Consider the following 20442-nt stretch of genomic DNA (forward strand, 5'->3'; position numbering starts at 1 on the left):
ATACTGCTATTACTACCACTAATGGTCTTATGCTCAACTCTTTAATAGCTACAAACCGAGATAGAAAAAGAACATAAAAAAAGAAGGCGGAGCTCTGAATGTTCCATTAAATACAAACAAATTCCTTCATAATGATGAAAACTACAAAATTCAACATTCTGAGAGCACAAATCATTATAAAAATGATTGTGGCAGTTAGAAAAGGTAGCTAGCAAACACCCAGTGATGACTGTTATATTTAGAGGCATAAGGATATGTTTTGTTAATATGGCTTTTGCTCATTTATACAAATCTGAGTTAAGGCCTTTAGGCTATATCTCTGATAACACAAAGAATGAAATAACTCTAAATAAGAAATTTCAATTCATTTTAGATATCATTGTTTCAACTACTCAAGAGCGTGAACCCCATGTCAAGGATTAATGGCCTTTTAGTGTTCACTTCTAAAAAAAAAGCCATTTAAGAATTACTGGAATATCAAAATGTCTGAAGCTAACTAAAGGCTAATTATTTTTTATTTCTAAAACTTGAAGGAAATTAAACTATTTTTTCTGCATTTCATAAAATAGACCAGTAGGAAAAGCTCTGTATATGTGATCTATTTTGATTTACGAACAGTATAAAGCAAATTCCAACATCTTTTTAACATAAGAAGCCACTTCAGCTCTTAAGCCACATTCCCCTCTTAACTAGGAGGGAATGAATTATGCTTTTTATCTGTCCATAATTAGTACTAATTTATTATTAATGCCTTTTGGGCATTTTGTTTTCGTAGAGGAGTCTCTGAATGTCGATGTGATCATCTCATTTATCCTTTCCCAAATACAGTAGAGCATTTCTCAAAAGGATGGCACTATGACAAAACACTACTTTGTAGCTATTACCATTATGATTACCAGAGCATCACAACTGGCTTCTGAGGCTTTTCAGAGTCCACTGCCCAGTGACACAGAGTTTTGTACAGCGTGTGAACACAATTTGGTGCAAACAGGATTACTCCAATGGTCTTCTCAGGAACTGACAAAAAGGCAGCTTTTCTAGCACCTTTGCCCAGACTTAACACTCTGCTATTTGGGAGAAAAATATATGTCCTTGAATTTTAATGTTTCTACATTTGTGTGTTTTTTTTATGAAATGAGGGTCCGAGAGAGAGAGACAGAGAGACAGAGACAGAGAGAGAAAAAGTGAGAGAGATTAAAAACACACTTTTCCTGGGCAGTGAAGATTCTGGAATTTTTGAGAGAACATTAAAGTGTTTCTTAATCCATTTTTAATTGAGATTAATCATTTTCAGAAGTTAATTGTGATGGATGAAGGTACTTTTGCTTACTTTTAGAAAATGCATTTTGTTGAGTGTTCAATGTGAAAATGATTGATTCATATAATTTAGGTGCTATTGCACATTAGGCAGTTGGTTAAAGTAGACTCAAATTAAACTCAGAAAACATAAACATGAATCCGAAGGCTCGGTTTCTTTTTCTGGCATCTTCTGATTAATTATTTGTAGAGATTACTTCTGTACACCTTGCTCTTTCTAAATTAGCCATCTGTGCATGTGAATAGTATGCCTTTCAATGTCGTTTACTTCATGACCACCTCATAGAAGATTAGAAAATATTTCGGAGCATCAACAGTCACAGGATAAAAAAATTAAACGGATAAATTTAAGGCCATCTGTGAGTACTCTAGAACAAATGGTAAATTGTTTCATAAAAGAGTCTTCAGTTGAGGATTTTTGAGGCACACCAAAATGACCCTGAGATCAAATGGAACATTTCCAACATGGACATAACCCCTAAAACTCTTGGGCAATATTAATAAAATGGTGTGAGAGTTGGTCCACTAATTTAATATCTTGTAAATGCAAGCAAGCATTTACTTTTCATCAACCTCCATGCCCCTCCTTTGGCTTGATCCTGAACAGTAGAGGCTAATTACTGTCAATAATCAGGGGACAGAGGGGGCTATTTACTTTTTCATTTTCCTTTTTAATTTCTCAGTCAATCAATCATATTTATTAAACACTTACTGTCTGCAGAGCACTATACTAAGCTCCCAGAAGAGTACAATATTACACAGAGTTCTCCTTTCATAACCTACACCTGAGATCAAACCTCCTCTAATTGTGCAAGTTCCTTGCTTGAAAACAGGGTCTGCTGCTGAGAGAGATACTCTGTTCCATAACATTATTAGATGCCACCTGGTTCCCAAGGGCAGAGCTCAGTGGCTGATTTCCCACTTCTAGACTGTGAGCCCTTTGTTGGGTAGGGACCATCTCTATATGATGCTGACTTGTACTTCCCAAGCGCTTAGTACAGGGCTCTGCACACAGTAAGTGCTCAATAAATATGATTGAATGAATGAATGAATGATGCAGCAGATGTGAGCAACTCATTCAGCAGCAGTGCCCAAACTGGACAATGGGCGAGCAGGATCAATTGCGTAGTAATATGAGAAAATAATTGATAATTCTATCCAGTAATGCAACTTGTTAGCTCTTGTTCATAACACTTTTAGAGTTTTGAAATTTCAAATGATAACATGAAGACATCAACTGTCTTATCTGATTATCTTGTACCTAATCCAGTACATTGCAGGGTGTTTGGCACATAGAAAGAGAGAGATGGAGAGGAGAGAAAGAGAGAGCGAGGGAGTGTGTGTGTGTGTGTGTGTGTGTGTGTGTGTCTTTAGAGAAGCAGCATGGCTCAGTGGAAAGAGCCTGGGCTTTGGAGTCAGAGGTCATGGGTTCGAATCCCAACTCCGCTACATGTCTGCTGTGTGATCTTGGGCAAGTCACTTAGCTTCTCTTGGCCTCAGTTACCTCATCTGTAAAATGGGGATTAAGACTGGGAGCCCCACGTGGGACAACCTGATCGCCTTGTAACCTCCCCAGCATTTAGAACAGTGTTTTGCACATAGTAAGTGCTTAACAAATGCCAATTATTATTATTATTATTATTATTATTATTATTATTCTTATTATTTATATTCAAGGCTACACCACTGAATGTGAAATTCACTTATGGGTACATGTGTGACTGAAAAGCCAATGTAGGATCCTCAGCCCCTGTCCTTTGTTAACAATAATTAAGTTACTTCTTAAGTGCTTACTATGTGCTGAGCACTAGTCTAGGCACTGGGGTAGATACAAGCTAATCAGGTTGGACACAGTTCCTGTCCCACATGAGGCTCACGCTCTTAATCCCCATCTTACAGATGAGGTAACTGAGGCTCAGAGAAGTGAAGTAACCCACCCAAGGTGGAGCCAAGATTAGAACCCTGGTCCTTCTGACTCCCAGGACTGTGCACTATGCTCTAAGCTTTGTTTCGCTGTCCTGTCTGATGCTTGCAGTGACTGGCAATATTTTCTATTTTCCCACCACAATTTTTTGTTCTTTTTCTCTATCTGTTGCTCAAAAGCACCAGGTACTCCTCCTTTCTTGGGAGGAGTATGTTCACCCATAATAAACACTCAATAAATACCATAATTAAATCATCAATATGGATCTCAGGAAAATAAAACAGATACTGAAGAAGAATCATCCAGCCTATGGCAGTTTAAACTGTCATTGGAAGGTTCCCAGCTGAGATGAATAGCCAGTTAATGGAAATCATTCCCTAACAATTCAGTTCTGGATTCAGGATTCAGAGAATGGCCACCTGAGCCATTCTAATAAGACTCATCATACTGCAGGTTGTAAGGGAGTGAGGCCGCAGAGGATTTCTGCCTATGCCAGTAGCCCAGGCGTAGTGGAAAGAGCATGAAACTGTGAGTCTGGGGATCTGGGTTTGAGTCTGGGTTCCCAGATTGAGCCCCCTTTTTCCTAGACTGAGCCCCCTTTTTCCTCTCCTCCTCCCCATCCCCCCACCCTACCTCCTTCCCCTCCCCACAGCACCTGTATATGTCTGTACAGATTTATTACTCTATTTATTTTACTTGTACATATTTACTATTCTATTTATTTTGTTAAAATGTGTTGTTTTGTTGTCTGTCTCCCCCTTCTAGACTGTGAGCCTGCTATTGGGTAGGGACCGTCTTTATATGTTGCCAACTTGTACTTCCCAAGTGCCTAGTACAGTGCTCTGCACGCAGTAAGTGCTGAATAAATATGAATGAATGAATGAATGTACAGATTTGTTACTCTATTTTACTTGTACATATTTAGTATTCTATTTATTTTATTTTGTTAATATGTGTTGTTTTGTTGTCTGTCTCCCCCTTCTAGATTGTGAGCCCGCCATTTGGTAGGGACCATCTCTATATGTTACCAACTTGTATTTCCCAAGCGCTTCATACAGTGCTCTGTACACAGTAAGCACTCAATGAATACGATTGAATGAATGAATGAGTCAAGGCTTGGCCACTTGGCTGTCTGTTATGCAAGCTTTTTTTAATAGCATTTATTAAGCGCTTACTATGCGCAAAGCACTGTTCTAAGCACTGGGGAGGTTACAAGGTGATCAGGTTGTCCCATGGGGGGCTCACAGTCTTAATCCCCATTTTACAGATGAGGTAACTGAGGCACAGAGAAGTTAAGTGACTTGCCCAAAGTCACATGGCTGACAATTGGTTGAGTCAGGATTTGAACCCATGACCTCTGAGTCCAAAGCCTGTGCTCTTTCCACTGAGCCACGCTGCTTCTCTGGGCTTCCTTGTGCAAGTCACTTCTCTGGGCCTCGATTTTCTCCTCTGTCAAGTTGAAATTAAATCTGTTTTCCCTCTCCTGTAGACTGTGAGCCATTGGCTGGGTACTGGCCTCATCTGGCTGTCTTATATTCACCCCAGGGCTTGTACCGTGCTTGGCACACAGTATTATTGATGTTATTAGGTCTGGGGGAGGGCTCAAGCTAAATGTGAGTTAGGCTCCCCTAGGACAGTGGACTTGTATATGTGTTATGAGAAATTTTACAGCCTAATTAAATTTTCCTGATTTCTTAGCTGCCACACTACAATATGTAACATAAGAGATTATGTTTGTGCCACTTTAAAAATCTATAAACACATTTCAAAATGATTTAATTCACTTATATCTCCAATAAATAGGGTTTGAAATTTACAGGACTTTAATAAGAGAAGAAAAGTGAATACAATTCTGTCCATTGTAAAAATTGTCAATGCAGTCCTCTCCTTCTTTGTCTCAATAGAATCTATTCTTTTTGGAGATTTTTGTGAATTTAAAACAACTGGGAAAAGCCTTTGTATTCTTATGGAGAGAACAGAATTGTGCTGGCTGAATGTATAAAACTTAGAAGATTAATACATGTATTTAACACTGGATCATAGTGCACTTTCCTCAATAGCTTTTAGTTAGCATATACTGCTGCAGTTCCAAAGATAGAAATAACTACAGGGCAATAAAGAATGATGACTCCAATACATTTTTATATGTAGATCTTTCTCTCAATGATATCTTCTTCTAGTTTATAGGGGTAGTGATAGAATCAGAAGAAGCAATGTGGCCTAGTGGAAAGAACATGGGCCTGAGGGTTAGAGAACTTGTGTTCTAATCAATCAATAAATCAATTGTATTTATTGAACACTTGCTGTAAGCAGAGCACTTCATTAAGTTTGGGAGAGTATAATATAGCAGAGTTGATTAGATGTGTTCCCTGTTCATGAGTAGTTTACAGTCTAGTTGGGGAGACAGATATTAATATAAATAAATTACAGATATGTACAAAGTTCTGTGGGGCTGAGGGTGGGGTGCATAAAGTGTGCAAATACTAGTACAAGGGTGATGCCAAAGGGAGTGGGAGAAGAGGAAATGAGGGCTTAATTGGGAAGGCCTATGGAGGAGATTATCATCATAAATGGTATTTGAGTGCTTACCATGTGCAGAGCTCTGTACTAAGCACTCCGGAGAGTGTAGTCCCCTTATAAGCACCTTATATTAGCTATTTTAATTTACCCCTCAAAAAATCCCTGCAAGGTGGGGTTCAGTATTACCAACCCATTTTACAAATGGGGAAACTGAGGCATGGGGAGACCAATTGAATTGCATAAGTCCACACAGTAGAGGTGGGACTAGAACCCAAGACCTTCCAGGGCCACAGCTCTTCCACTAAGCCACACTGCCTCCCCATGTTTGGAAGAACAAAAAACAATTCCTGGTCTTTTACAGATGGGGAAACTGAGGCATGGGGAGACCAATTGAATTGCCTAAGGCCACAGAGTCGAGTTGGACTAGAACCCAAGACCTTCCAAGGCAACCACTCTTCCACTAAGCCACTCTTCCACTAAGCCACACTGCCTCCTGATGTTTGGAAGAACAAAAACCGATTCCTTGTCTTGATTTTTCAATCTAGTGAGAGATAAGACCATATTAATGTTTATTATCATAAATAACTTAAAGCAGGGAGCCTACAAGATACAATGAGTATACAACTGAAAGGGGAATATGAATATATTTTGAGCAGAGATAATAATAATAATAATGGCATTTATTAAGCACTTCCTATGTGCAAAGCACTGTTCTAAGCGCTGGGGAGGTTACAAAGTGATTGGGTTGTCCCACGGGGGGCTCACAGTCTTCATCCCCATTTTGCAGATGAGGGAACTGAGGCACAGAGAAGTGAAGTGACTTGCCCAAAGTCACATAGCTGACAAGTGGCAAAATCGGGATTTGAACCCATGACCTCTGACTCCAAAGCCCAAGCTCTTTCTACTGAGCCACACTGCTTCTCATATGTGCTTAGAGGTTACTATCAAGCAATAGTATTTAAAGCTGATACTAGTAATGATGTTAATAACAATAATAATAGGTTTTAAAGTGCTTACTATATGCCAAGCACTGCACCAAGCTCTGGGGTAGATAGAGAGTAATCAAGTGCTGCTATTAAGTCTTTGAAGTCTTTGTCGAATATGCGGGGGAAGGAGGGAATTCCAGGCCAGAGGCAGGATGTGGACAGGGGTCAGTAGTGAAGTAGATGAGATCGAGGTAGGTTGGAGTTAGAGGAGAGAAGTGTGTAGGTTTGGTTGAGGGAGGTAATCAGAGAGGAACGATTGGAAAGGGCAAGGCGATTGAGAGCTTTAAAACTGATAGTAAGGGGTTTCTGTTTGATAATGAGGAGGATGGACAGCTGCTGGAGGTTCTTGAGGAGTGAGGAAATAGGGACTGAGCAGCTTTGTCGAAAAATGATCGAGACAGTAGGGTGAAATGTGGACTGGAGTGGGGAGAGACAAGAGGCAGGGAAGTCAGCAAGGAAGCTGATACAGTTATCACCCTCAACTCCTCCCTCCCAGCCCCCTCCCTCCCCTCCTCCCCACCCCCACCCCATCCCAGTTCTCCTCTCTCATCATCACCCCTCTTTCCACTCTCCCCACCCAGGCAGGGGCCAACTCATCCCAATCCAAACCCTCCCCACCCCTCGCACCCTTCCCCCTCCCTCCCCTCCCTCCACAGCTGCTGCCAAGTGTGGCCTCTGGAACCCCCGCTCCGTTTTAAGTAAGATCCCCTTCATTCTGGACCTATTCCTTTCCAGCTCTCTACTCCTTCTCGCCCTAACTGAAACTTGGCTGTCTCCAGATGACACGGTCTCTTCTGCTGCTCTCTGCAGTGCAGGCCTCTTCTTCTCCCATTCCCCCAGACTCACCGGAAAAGGAGGAGGTGTCGGTTTCCTTCTCGCCCCCCAATGTCGCTTTCGCACTATTCCTCCTCCCCCTTCCCTTTCCTTACCTTCCTTTGAAGCCCACATTATTTGCCTCTACCACCCCTTCCAGATTCTTGTAGTTGTCATCTACTGCCCCCCCCAGCCCCACCTCCAACTTCTTTAACTTGTACATAGCTATTCTATTTATTTTATTTTGTTAATATGCTTTGTTTTGTTGTCTGTCCCCCCCCTTCTAGACTGTGAGCCCACTGTTGGGTAGGGACTGTCTCTATATGTTGCCAACTTGTACTTTCCAAGCACTTAGTACAGTGCTCTGTACACAGTAAGTGCTCAATAAATACGATTGAATGAATGAAAAGGCAGGATAGGATAAGTGACTCTATTAATGTGGTAGCAGTAATAGAGGCAAAATAGAGTGAGTGTTTGGATTAACATGGTATCTGTTTGGATGGAAATGAAAGGGAAGATTTTAGGGATTTGGTGAAGTTTAAACTGACAGGATTTGGTGACAGATTGAATATGTGGGTTGAATGAAAAAGATGAGTCTAGGATAACATCAAGGTTATCAATGGGGTGGTGGTGCTGTCTACAATGATGGGAAAATCAGGAGGTGGACAGGGTTTAGGTGGGAAGATGAGGAGTTCTGTTTTTGAACATGTTCAGTGGGAGTTGTTGGCAGGACAGGAAAGAAGAGGAGTCCTGAAGGCAAGAGGAATTACAAGACTGCAGAGAAAGAGAAAGATGAGGTCTGGAGATGTAGATTTGGGAATCATCGGCATAGGGGTGGTAGTTGAAGCTATGGAAGTGAATGAGTTTTAATCTGCCACTTTCCTGCTGTATGACCTGGGCCAAGTCACTTAGGTTCTCTGTGCCTCAGATTTCTCATATGTAAAATTCAATCATATTAATTGAGCACTTACTGTGGGTAAAACACTATACTAAGCGCTTATGAGGATTAAATAGTTGCTTTCCCTCTCACTTGTGCTGTGAGCCCAGTGTGGGACAAGTACTGTGTGCAATCTGCATGTACTCTACCACAATACTTTTCATGGAGTAAGTGCTTAACAAATACCACAAGTATTATCATGATTTGTGAGCTATAAGCATTCATTCAGTGCTCTGCACATAGTAAGCACTCAATAAATACGATTGTTTGATTGATTGTATTTATTGAGAACTTACTGCTTGCAGGGCACTGTACTAAATGCTTGGAAAGTACAAATTGGCAACATATACAGTCCCTACCCAACAACAGGCTCACAGTCTAGAAGGGAGAGACAGAAAACAAAACAAGTAGACAGGTGTCAATACCATCAAAATAAAAAGAATTATAGCTATATACACATCATTAATAAAATAGAGTAATATATATGTACAAATATACACAATTGCTATGGGGAGGTGAAGCGGGTAGGGTCGGGGGGGTGATGGGGAGGGGAGGAGGAGGAGAGGAAAAGGGTGGGCTCAGTCTGGAAAGGCTTCCTGAAGGAGGTGAGCTCTCAGTAGGGCTCTGAAGGGAGGAACAGAGCTAGTTTGGCAGATGTGCGGAGGGAGGGCATTCCAGGCCAGGGGAAGGACGTGGGCCAGGGGTCGATGGTGGGACAGGCAAGAATGAGGCACAGTGAGGAGGCTAGAGGCAGAGGAGTAGAGGGTGTAGACTGGGCTGTAGAAGGAGAGAAGGGAGGTGAGGTAGGAGGGGGCAAGGTGATGGAGAGCTCTGAAGCCAATAGTGAGGAGTTTTTTCTTCATGCGAAGGTTGATAGGTAACCACTGGAAATTTTTGAGATGGGCAGTGACATGCCCAGAGCGTTTCTGTAGAAGGATAATCCAGACAGCAGAGTGAATTATAGACTGAAGTGGGGAGAGACCAAAGGCCCCAAGTGGCTGAGTTTCATCCCCTTTATGAGGCATAATCCTGTTGCTTTTGCAATCTTGGAACGTCTTCAGAGTAACTCTGTCCTCAGGAATATTGTCTGCTGAGGAACAGCCTGAAAATTCCCTGATGGTTTTCAATTCAATAGAATGGAGATTGGGGACTTGTATATTTCTGATTGTAATAATAATAATAATGATGGCATTTGTTAAGCGCTTACTATGTGCAAGCACTGTTCTAAGTGCTGGGGGGATACAAGGTGATCAGGTCCCAAGTGAGGCTCACAGTCTTAATCCCCATTTTACAGATGAGGGAACTGAGGTCCAGAGAAGTTAAGTGACTTGCCCAAAGTCACACGGCAGACATGTGGGGGAGCCGGGATTAGAACCCATGACCTCTGGCTCCCAAGCCCACGATCTTTCCACTGAGCTACGCTGCTTCTCTTTCTTAATCTAGCCCAATTAATCAATTTTGGGGGGAGGGAGAAAAGAGGGGTTACCTGGGGCAACCAATTGGCAGCCCCCCCCGGACCCCCATTTCTGGCCCTGCCCTTCCCCATAAGCAGCACAACCCCCCTGGAGGGTCAGAGACCCTGAGGAATCTTCTAGACTCTTTTCTTCGGCACCAGCCAGGCAGGTTTCACAACTGTAGGTAAACTGGATCTTTGGCTGCTGGGAAAGGATGGCTTCAAGAGTAGAATTCTTCCCAAATGAAGAATTTGCACATATTCTATTACCCTTTCCTGTCACCATCACCATTATTTATTGCACGCCCACCTTGTAGCTGTACAATAAAATAGAAGATGCAGTACCTGGTCTCAAAGGCGCTTACACCAAGCTCGATAGGTATACCAAAATCAATTTTGTTTTTTCCTCAACAGTCCAAATCCTGGGAGCACGAGTTCCAGCTGATTATGAGCCTCATTTTGAACAGAAAGGTGAATAAAACCCAAATTCCTAAGGAATAATTCAGTTAGAAACAATACCACTGCTGCAGTTGTCACAATCACTCAAGGCTTTTTGGAAATTTTCCCTTGTCACTCAGTCAATCAACCAAGTGCCTATTGTGGGCAAAGAGCCATACAAAGAGCTCGGGAGAGTTCAATTAAGAGAGGTGATCCCTGGCCTTATGGAGCTACAAACTTATGGGAGGACTATAGTCTACAAGCAATTCACAAATAGATGAGGATAAAGGTTGTTGACAGCAACAGTGTGGAAGGATAAATGGAGCAGTCATTATAGTATTTATTCATTCAATTGAATTTATTGATTGCTTACTGTGTGCAGAGCACTGTACTAAGCATTTGGAAAGTACAATACAGCAATAGAGAGAGACAATCCGTGCCCACAGTGGGCTCATGGTCTAGAAGGGAAGAGACAAACATCAATACAGGTAAGTAGTATTTCCTCCTTCTCACCCCACAATTTTTTTCTTCTACTCAAAAAATTTCTGGGTAAATATTTCCTCCTTCGCATTTTCCCACATTTTTTTTTCACAAATTAGTTTTTTAGAGGGTTTTCTTTTCTTCAAGAACTTCTTAGTGATGACTTTTTTTTTCCTTCAGTGCTTACTGTGTGCAGAGTGCTGCACTAAGCCCTGGGGAAGAATGCACAGGGAATCAGCTTGGCTTAATGGAAAGAGCAGGGGTCTAATAGGTGTTCTTGTCCATGGCTTAATCTGCAGGCTAATCTGTTTTGCCTTGTCTTTTTTATGCCGTCAAGTCATTTCCGACCCATAGCGACACCATGGATACATTTCTCCCAGAACATCCCGCTCTCCATCTGTAATTATTCTGGTAGTGTATCCATAGAGTTTTCTTGGTTAAAAAATACAGAAATGGTTGCCTCCTCCATGCAGGAAACTTGAGTCTCCACCCTGGACTCTCTTCCATGCTGCTGCTGCCCAGCACAGGGGAGTTTTGACTTGTGGCAGATTGCCTTCCACTCACTAGCCACTGGCCAAGCTAGGAATGAAATGGGTAGACGAGACTGGCATTAGCTAGGTTCTAATCTTGACTCCTCCACTTGTGTGTTGTATGACCTTGGGCAAGTCACTTAATTTCCCAGTTTCTCAGTTACCTCATCTGTAAAATGGCAATTAAGACTGTGAACCCTATGTGGGTCTAGGACTGGGTTCAACCTGATTATTTTATATCTACCATAGAGTTTAGTGCAGTGCTGGCACATAGTAAGCACTTAATAGATACCATTAAAAAAATGGTAGGAATGAGATATAGTCCTTATCCTTCAGGGATCCACAGTATAAAAGTATGAGGGGAGCGCAACCTAGTAAAAAAATACATAAGGAGAGATGAAAGAAAACACTAGGATAACAAAAAGATAAAAGCAAAGCTTAATAGGTTACGCTGGCTAGATTGAATCAAGCAAGTTTATATAAATGAAAGTGCATAAATGCTAAGAATAAATATGAAATATTTCAGTGCTGAGGGCAGCTGGTGCGTAGATGCCACTCGGAGTGCAACATCAGTGTAGCCAAGTGGAAAATGCATGGGCCTGGGAATTGGAGGACCTGGATTCTAATTCCGGCTCCACCAATTGACTGCTGTGTGACCCATGGCAAGTCACTTAACTTCTCTGTACCTCAGTTTCTTCATCTGTGAAATGGGAATTCAACACCTGTTCTCCCTTCTACTTAGATTGTGAGCCCCATGTAGGATAGGGATTGTATCCAACCTGATTATCTTGTATCTACCCCAGCACTTGGTAAGGTGCTTAATGAATACTACTGTTATGATTATTATCATTATTATTTATTGTTATCAGGAGAGGGGAGGTTAACTGGGGGCCTGTGGAGGATATGGGATTTCCAGAGGGTGCTCTGCACACAGTAAGCACTCAATAAATACGATTGAATAAATGGAATGAATTGTATTTATTCAATCCTATTTTTTGAGCACTTACTGTGTACAGAACACTGCACTAAGTTCTTGGAAAGTACAATTCAGCAACAAACAGAGCAAATCCCTGCCCAACAATGGGCTCACAATGATTGGAGAAGGTAACGTCTGGGATTTTTTTTAAGTGGGAGAGATTTGCTGGCAGGGAGGAGAGACTGGGAGTGGGAGAGTGGCAAACAAAGTACAGTGAAGAGGTGAGCTAGGAAGAATGAAGAGGGCAAGCTGGGGGGTACTGGGAGAAGAGTTTTGCTGCTGTGAGTATTTCCTCAAGGCTGTAGAATTGACTGTTCAATAGTTACTAATTAATTATGATATTTGTATTTGTTAAGCACTTACTATGTGCCAAGCATTATTCTAAGCACTGGGGTAGATACAAGGTAATCAGGTTGTCCCACAGGGGGCTCACAGTCTTAATCTCCATTTTACAGATGAGGTAACTGAGGCCCAGAGAAGTTAAGTGACTTGCCCAGGGTCACACAGCAGATAAGTGGCAGAGGCAGGATTAGAATCCACAACCTCTGACTCCTAAGCCTGTGCTCTTTCCACTAAGCCATCTGCCATCTGAAGATGGTCAAGAAGTCAAGGAGGATCAGAATAGAATAAAGCCCATTAGCTTTGGCAAGGGGGAGGTCTTGGGTGATCTCGAAGAATATGAAGTCGATGGGAAGGGAGACTTCCATAGTAATAATGTGAATAATTGTGGTATGTGTTAAGCTCTTACTATGTGCCCAGCACTGTACTAAGCCCTGGGGTAGATGAAAGACAATCAAATCAGACACAGTCCCTATCCTACAAGGAGCTCACTCTTCAAGGAGAAAGAGGAATGGGTATTTAATCCATAGATTGCAGGTGAGGAAATCCATTTACCAATGGTATTGAGTGCTGAGCGTGTGAAGAGCACTGTCCTAATTGCTTGGAGACTACAGGCGGAGCAGAATTTGAACCCACAACCTCTGACTCCTAAGCCCGTGCTCTTTCCACTAAGCTATGCTGCTTCTCTGAAAATAATTGTGGCGTCTGCTAAGCACTTACTATGCCCCAGGCACTGTACTAAGTGCTGGGGTGGATACAAGTAAATCAGGCTGGACATAGTCCCTGTCCCACATGGGACTCACAGTCTCAATCACCCATTTTACAGTTGAGGGAATTGAGGCCCACAGAAGTGAAGTGACTTGCCTAAGGTCACACAGTACACACAGCAGGCAAATGGTGAAATCAGGATTAGAACCCACGTCCTCTGACTCCCAGCCCTGTGCTCTTTCCATCAGGCCATGTTGTTTCTCTGTCCTTTCATTCATTCAATCATATTTGAGTGCTTACTGTGTGCAGAGCACTCTACTAAACACTTGGGAGAGTACAATATAACAATGAACAGACACATTCCCTGCCCACATTGAGCTTAAAGTCTAGAGTGGGAGACATATATTAATATAAATAAATAAATTACAGATATGTACACAGGTGCCGTGGGGCTGGAAGAGGGGGATGAATGAAGGGAGTAAATAAGGGTGATGCAGAAAGGAGTGGGGAAAGAGGAAAGAGGGGCTTAGGGAAGGCCTCTTGGAGGAGATGTGCTTTCATTATGGCTTTGAAGCAGGGGAGAGCCATTGTCTGTCAGCTATGAGGAGGGAGGGCGTTCCAGGCCAGAGGCAGGATGTGGGCGATGTCTCTAGGAGGCAGCAGGAATTTGACATCCTTTCATTCCAGCAGGAACTAAAAAGCTGATTTTCTCACTGACCTTATGCACGGTAATTTAGAACAACGTGGCCGTCCTCCCAGCTAATGAGAGTTACAGCATGAGGTCTTCTTTAGACTTCTAACTGCTGTTCCATTCAGTTGGAGTCATCATAATTAGATTGTGTTAAATACGTTTATTCAAAATTTAATTCACTCTGCATTTCTTCTTTCACTTATTACTTTACTAACATCTAGTCATTTTCAGTCTGCCTGTTTATTCATTCAATCGTATTTATTGAGCACTTACTGTGTGCAGAGCACTGTACTAAGCGCTTGGGAAGTATGAGTCGGCAACATATTGAGATGGTCCCTACCCAACAACGAGTTCACAGTCTAGAAGTGGGAGACAGACAACAAAACAAAACATGCAGACAGGTGTCAAAGAGGTCAGAACAAATAGAATTAAAGCTCTATGCACGTCATTAACAAAATAAATAGAATAGTAAATGCGTACAAGTAAAATAGAGTAATCAATCTGTACAAATATATGTATGCAAGTGCTGTGGGGAGGGGAAGGAGGTAGGGCGGTGGGGATGGGGAGGAGGAGACGAAAAAGGGGGCTCAGTCTGGGAAGGCCTCCTGGAGAAGGTGAGCTCTCAGTAGGGCTTTGAAGGGAGGAAGAGAGCTAGCTTGGCGACTGTGTGGAGGGAGGGCATTCCAGGCCAGGGGAAGGTCGTGGGCTGGGGGTCAATGGCAGGACCGGTGAGAATGAGGTACAGTGAGGAGGTTAAAGGCAGAAGAGCGGAGGGTGCGGGCTGGGCTGTAGAAGGAGAGAAGGGAAGTGAGGTAGGTGGGGGCAAGGTGATGGACAGCCTTGAAGCCGAGAGTGAGGAGTTTTTCCTTGATTCGTAGGTTAACAGGCAGCCACTGGAGATTTTTGAGGAGGGGAGTAACATGTCCAGAGCGTTTCTGCACAGAGATGATCCGGGCAGCAGAGTGAAGTATAGACTGAAGTGGGGAGAGGCAGGAGGATGGGAGATCAGAGAGGAGGCTGATGCAGTAATCCAATCGGGATAGAATGAGAGATTGAACCAACAAGGTAGCGGTTTGGATGGAGAGGAAAGGGCGGATCTTGGCGACTTTGTGGAGGTGAGACCAGCAGGTTTTGGTGACAGATTGGGTGTGTGGGGTGAACGAGAGAGCAGAGTCGAGGATGACACCAAGGTTGCAGGCTTGTGAGGCGGGAAGGATGGTAGTGCCATCTACAGTGACGGGAAAGTCAGGGAGAGGGCAGGGTTTGGGAAGGAAGATAAGGAGTTGTATCTCCCCAGAGCTTAGAACAGTGCATTGCACATAGTAAGTGCTTAACAAATACCACCATTATCATTATAAGGAGTTCAGTCTTGGACATATTGAGTTTTAAATGGCAGGCAGACATCCAGGTGGAGATGTTCTGAAGGCAGGAGGAGACCAGAGCCTGAAGGGAGGGAGAGAGAGCAGGAGCAGAGATGTAGATTTGGGTGTCATCATCGATAATTCTGTAGTCTCCTGGTTGATGAAATTAAAAGAATCATGTCCTAGATGAGCAGGGTTGAGATGAAAGGGAGTGAAAGAGGGCTTTGGATTGTCTTCCCTTTTTCGTGATAAGGCATAGTGAGCAGAGCATAGGTGCTGAATATAGCTCCAATTGGGTTGGCATAGAGGGCATAAAGCTTTTTGGGCAGGATGGGCACCAGTAGCTAGCCAGCCCCATTGACCCCCTAGTCCCAGAGCCCTGTAGGGAGGGTGAAGACTCCCCACCCTCCACCCCCTTAGTCAGTCAGTCAGTCAGTCAGCCAATCGTATTTACTGAGCACTTACTGTGTGCAGAGCACTATACTAAGCACTTGGGAGAGTGCAACAAGAGCAGCGAGGCTTAGCAGATAGAGCACAGGCCTGGGAGTCCGAAGGACCTAGGTTCTAATCCTGCTCTGCCACATGTCTACGTGTGAATTTGGGCAAGTCATTTCACTTCTCTGGGCCTCAGTATCCTCATCTGTATAATGGGGATCAAGACTGTGAACCCCACTTGGGACAAGGACTGCATCCAACTGGATTAATTTGCATCTACGCCAGTGCTTCGAACAGTGCTTTGCACAGAGGAAGCGCTTAACAAGTAATAATAATAATGATGGCATTTGTTAAGCACTTACTATGTGCCAAGCACTGCTTTAAGCGCTGGAGGTGGGGAATACAAGGTAATCAGGTTGTCCCATATGGGGCTCACAGTCTTAATCCCCATTTTCCAGATGAGGCACAGAGAAGTGAAGTGACTTGCCCAAAGTCACACAGCTGACAAATGGCGGAGCTGGGATTAGAACCCATGACCTCTGACCCCCAAGCCTGGGCTCTTTCCACTGAGCCACGCTGCTTCTCTGTGGAAGTACTGTAATAATAATTATTATTAATAAACAGACAGTTCCCTGCCCACATCGAGTTTACAGTCTGAAAAGTCATCCTGGCTAGTCCTCCAGAGACCGGTTGTGGGAGGAGATGCTGCCTTGTCAGGGGGCGGGTGTGAAATCCTGTAGCCCCACCAGCCTCTGCGCTTTTTCTTGGCCCTGCATCCTGCTGCAGCTGCTGCTGTTTCTCCTACTGTTTAGGAGGCCTTCCCAGACTGAGCCCCCTTTTTCCTCTCCTCCTCCCCATCCCCCCCGCCCTACCTCCTTTCCCTCCCCACAGCACCTGTATATACATTTGTACAGATTTATTACTCTATTGTACTTGTACATATTTACTATTCCATTTATTTTGTTAATGATGTGCCTATAGCTATAATTCTATTTGTTCTGACGACTTTGACACCTGTCTACATGTTTTGTTTCGTTGTCTGTCTCCCCCTTCTAGACGGTGAACCCATTGATGGGTAGGGACCGTCTCTATATGTTGCCGACTTGTACTTCCCAAGCGCTTAGTACAGTGCTCTGCACACAGTAAGCGCTCAATAAATACGATTGAATGAATGAATGAATGCTGCTGTTTCTGCTGCTGCCACCCAAGCTGCTCTGCTGCCCTCTTGTGGCTACAGCCTTTGGACTGCACGCTGCGGGAAGCGATCAATCAATCACTGCTATTTATTGAGTGCTTACTGTGTTCAGAGTAATAATGACAATGATGGCATTTGTTAAGCGCCTACTATGTGCAAAGCACTGTTCTAAGCGCTGGGGGGATACAAGGTGATCAGGTTGTCCCACGTGGGGCTCACAGTCTTAATTCCCATTTTACAGATGAGGGAAGTGAGACTCAGAGAAGCTAAGTGACTTGCCCTAAGTCACACAGAGTATCAATCAATCAATCGTATTTATTGAGCGTTTACTGTGTGCAGAGCACTGTACTAAGCGCTTGGGAAGTACAAGTTGGCAACATATAGAGACAGTCCCTACCCAACAGTGGGCTCACAGTCTAAAAGAGTACTCTGCTAAGTGCTTGGGAGAGTACAATAGAGTTAGAAGCGGCACGGCTCAGTGGAAAGAGCACGGGCTTTGGAGTCGGAGGTCATAGGTTCAAATCCCGGCTCAGCTAATTGTCAGCTGTGTGACTTTGGGCAAGTCACTTAACTTCTCTGTGCCTCAGGGACCTCATCTGTAAAATGGGCATTAAGATTGTGAGCACCCGTGGGACAGCCTGATCACCTTGTAACCTCCCCAGCACTTAGAACAGTGCTTTGCACATTCATTCGTTCATTCAATCGTATTTATTGAGCATTTACTGTGTGCAGAGCACTGTACTAAGCACTTGGGAAGTACATGTTGGCAATGTATAGAGATGGTCCCTACCCAGCAATGGGCTCACAGTCTAGACAGACAACAAAACAAAACATGTAGACAGGTGTCAAAGTCGTCAGAACAAATAGAATTATAGCTATATGCACATCATTAACAAAATAAATGGAATTGTAAATATGTACAAGTAAAATAAATAGAGTAATAAATCTGTACAAATGTATATACAGGTGCTGTGGGGAGGGAAAGGAGGTAGGGTGGGGGTATGGGGAGGAGGAGAGGAAAAAGGGGGCTCAGTCTGGGAAGGCCTCCTAAACAGCAGCAGAAACAGCAGCAGCTGCAGCAGCCGAGGATGCTGGGCCAGGAAAATGCACATAGTAAGCGCTTAATAAATGCCATTATTATTATTATTATTATTATTATACATGTTCCCTGCCCTATTTATTGAGCACTTAACTGGTGTGCAGAACACTGGACTCAGTCCTTGGCAAAGTAGTAGTAATAATAATAATAATGATGATGGTATATGTTAAGCGCTTACTATGTGCAAAGTACTGTTCTAAGCGCTGGGGGTATACAAGGTGATCAGGTTGTCCCATGTGGGCCTAACAGTCTTAATCTCCATTTTCCAGATGAGGGAACTGAGGCACAGAGAAGTTAAGTGACTTGCCCAAAGTCACACAGCTGACAAGCGGTGGAGCCAGGATTGGAACCCATGACCTCTGACTTCAAAGCCCATAATAATAATAATGATGGTATTTATTAAGCACTTACTATGTGCAAAGCACTGTTCTAAGCACTGGGGAGGTTACAAGGTGATCAGGTTGTCCCGGGGGCGGGGGGGGGGGGGCTCACAGTCTTAATCCCCATTTTACAGATGAGGTAATTGAGGCCCAGAGAAGTTAAGTGACTTGCCCAAAGTCACACAGCTGACAATTGGTGGAGCCAGAATTTGAACCCATGGCCTCTGACTCCAAATCCCGGGCTCTTTCCGCTGAGCCACGCTGCTTCTCTGGTAGTAATAATAATAGTAATAATAGTGGTAATAATAATGATAATAATTGTGATATTTCTTAAGCACTTACTATGCGGCAGCCACTGTACTAGGCGAAGGGGTGGATACAAGCAAATTGGGTTGGACACAGTCCCTGTTCCCATGTGGGGCTCAAAGTCTCAATCCACATTTCATAGATTAGGGAACTGAGGCACAGAGAAGTGAAGTGCTCAAGGTCACACAGCAGATACGTGGCTGAGCCGGGATTATAGAGTGGGTAGACATGATCCTTTCCCACCAGGACCTTACAGTGTAGAGGGAGAGACAGACATTAAAATAATTTACAACTCAAGGAAGTAGTAGAACAAGGATGTAGGCATAAGTAAGTATATCATCATCATCATCAATCGTATTTATTGAGCGCTTACTATGTGCAGAGCACTGTACTAAGCGCTTGGGAAGTACAAATTGGCAACACATAGAGATAGTCCCTACCCAACAGTGGGCTCACAGTCTAAAAGATGTGCCCTTCTTAGAATAGTACCTGAAGTGTTTCCAGTACTCTACCAGCTTTGGCTGAGGGAAGGAGAATCAAGCAGAGGCATACCCATTCCATTCCTAACTTGGGCAGTGGCTAGCAAGTGGAAGGCAATCTGCCACAAGTCAAAACTCACCTCTGCTGGACAGCCATAGCATGGAAGAGAGCTGAGGGCAGAGATTCAAGTTTACCATGTGGAAGGAGGCAGTGGTAAACCACTTCTGTATTTATACCAAGAAAACTCTATGGATACACTACCAGAATGATTGCAGATGGAGAATGGGGTGTTCTGGGAGAGATGTGTGCATGGAGTCGCTATGGGTTGGAGACGACTCGACAGGGAACTCTCCTCCCTCCTCTCAAGTGCTACTCCGGCCACCTGTGCTTCTGACCCCATTCCCTCTCATCTTATGAAATCTCTCGCTCCATCCCTTCTCCCCTCCTTAACTTCCATCTTCAACCGCTCACTCTCCACTGGTTCCTTCCCCTCTGCCTTCAAACATGCCCATGTCTCTCCCATCCTAAAAAAAACCCTCTCTTGACCCCACCTCATCTTCTAGTTATCGTCCCATATCCCTCCTACCATCCCTTTCCAAACTCCTTGAACGAGTTGTCTACACGCGCTGCCTAGAATTCCTCAACAACAACTCTCTCCTCGACCCCCTCCAGTCTGGCTTCCGTCCCCTTCATTCCACGGAAACTGCCCTCTCAAAGGTCACCAATGACCTCCTGCTTGCCAAATCCAACGGCTCATATTCTGTCCTAATCCTCCTCGACCTCTCAGCTGCCTTTGACACTGTGGACCACCCCCTTCTCCTCAACACGCTATCTGACCTTGGCTTCACAGACTCCGTCCTCTCCTGGTTCTCCTCTTATCTCTCCGGTCGTTCTTTCTCAGTCTCTTTTGCAGGCTCCTCCTCCCCCTCCCATCCCCTTACTGTGGGGGTTCCCCAAGGTTCAGTGCTTGGTCCCCTTCTGTTCTCAATCTACACTCACTCCCTTCGTGACCTCATCCGCTCCCACGGCTTCAACTATCATCTCTACGCCGATGACACCCAGATCTACATCTCT

This window comes from Tachyglossus aculeatus, chromosome 14, assembly GCF_015852505.1.
Source record: "Tachyglossus aculeatus isolate mTacAcu1 chromosome 14, mTacAcu1.pri, whole genome shotgun sequence".
Classification (NCBI taxonomy): domain Eukaryota; kingdom Metazoa; phylum Chordata; class Mammalia; order Monotremata; family Tachyglossidae; genus Tachyglossus; species Tachyglossus aculeatus.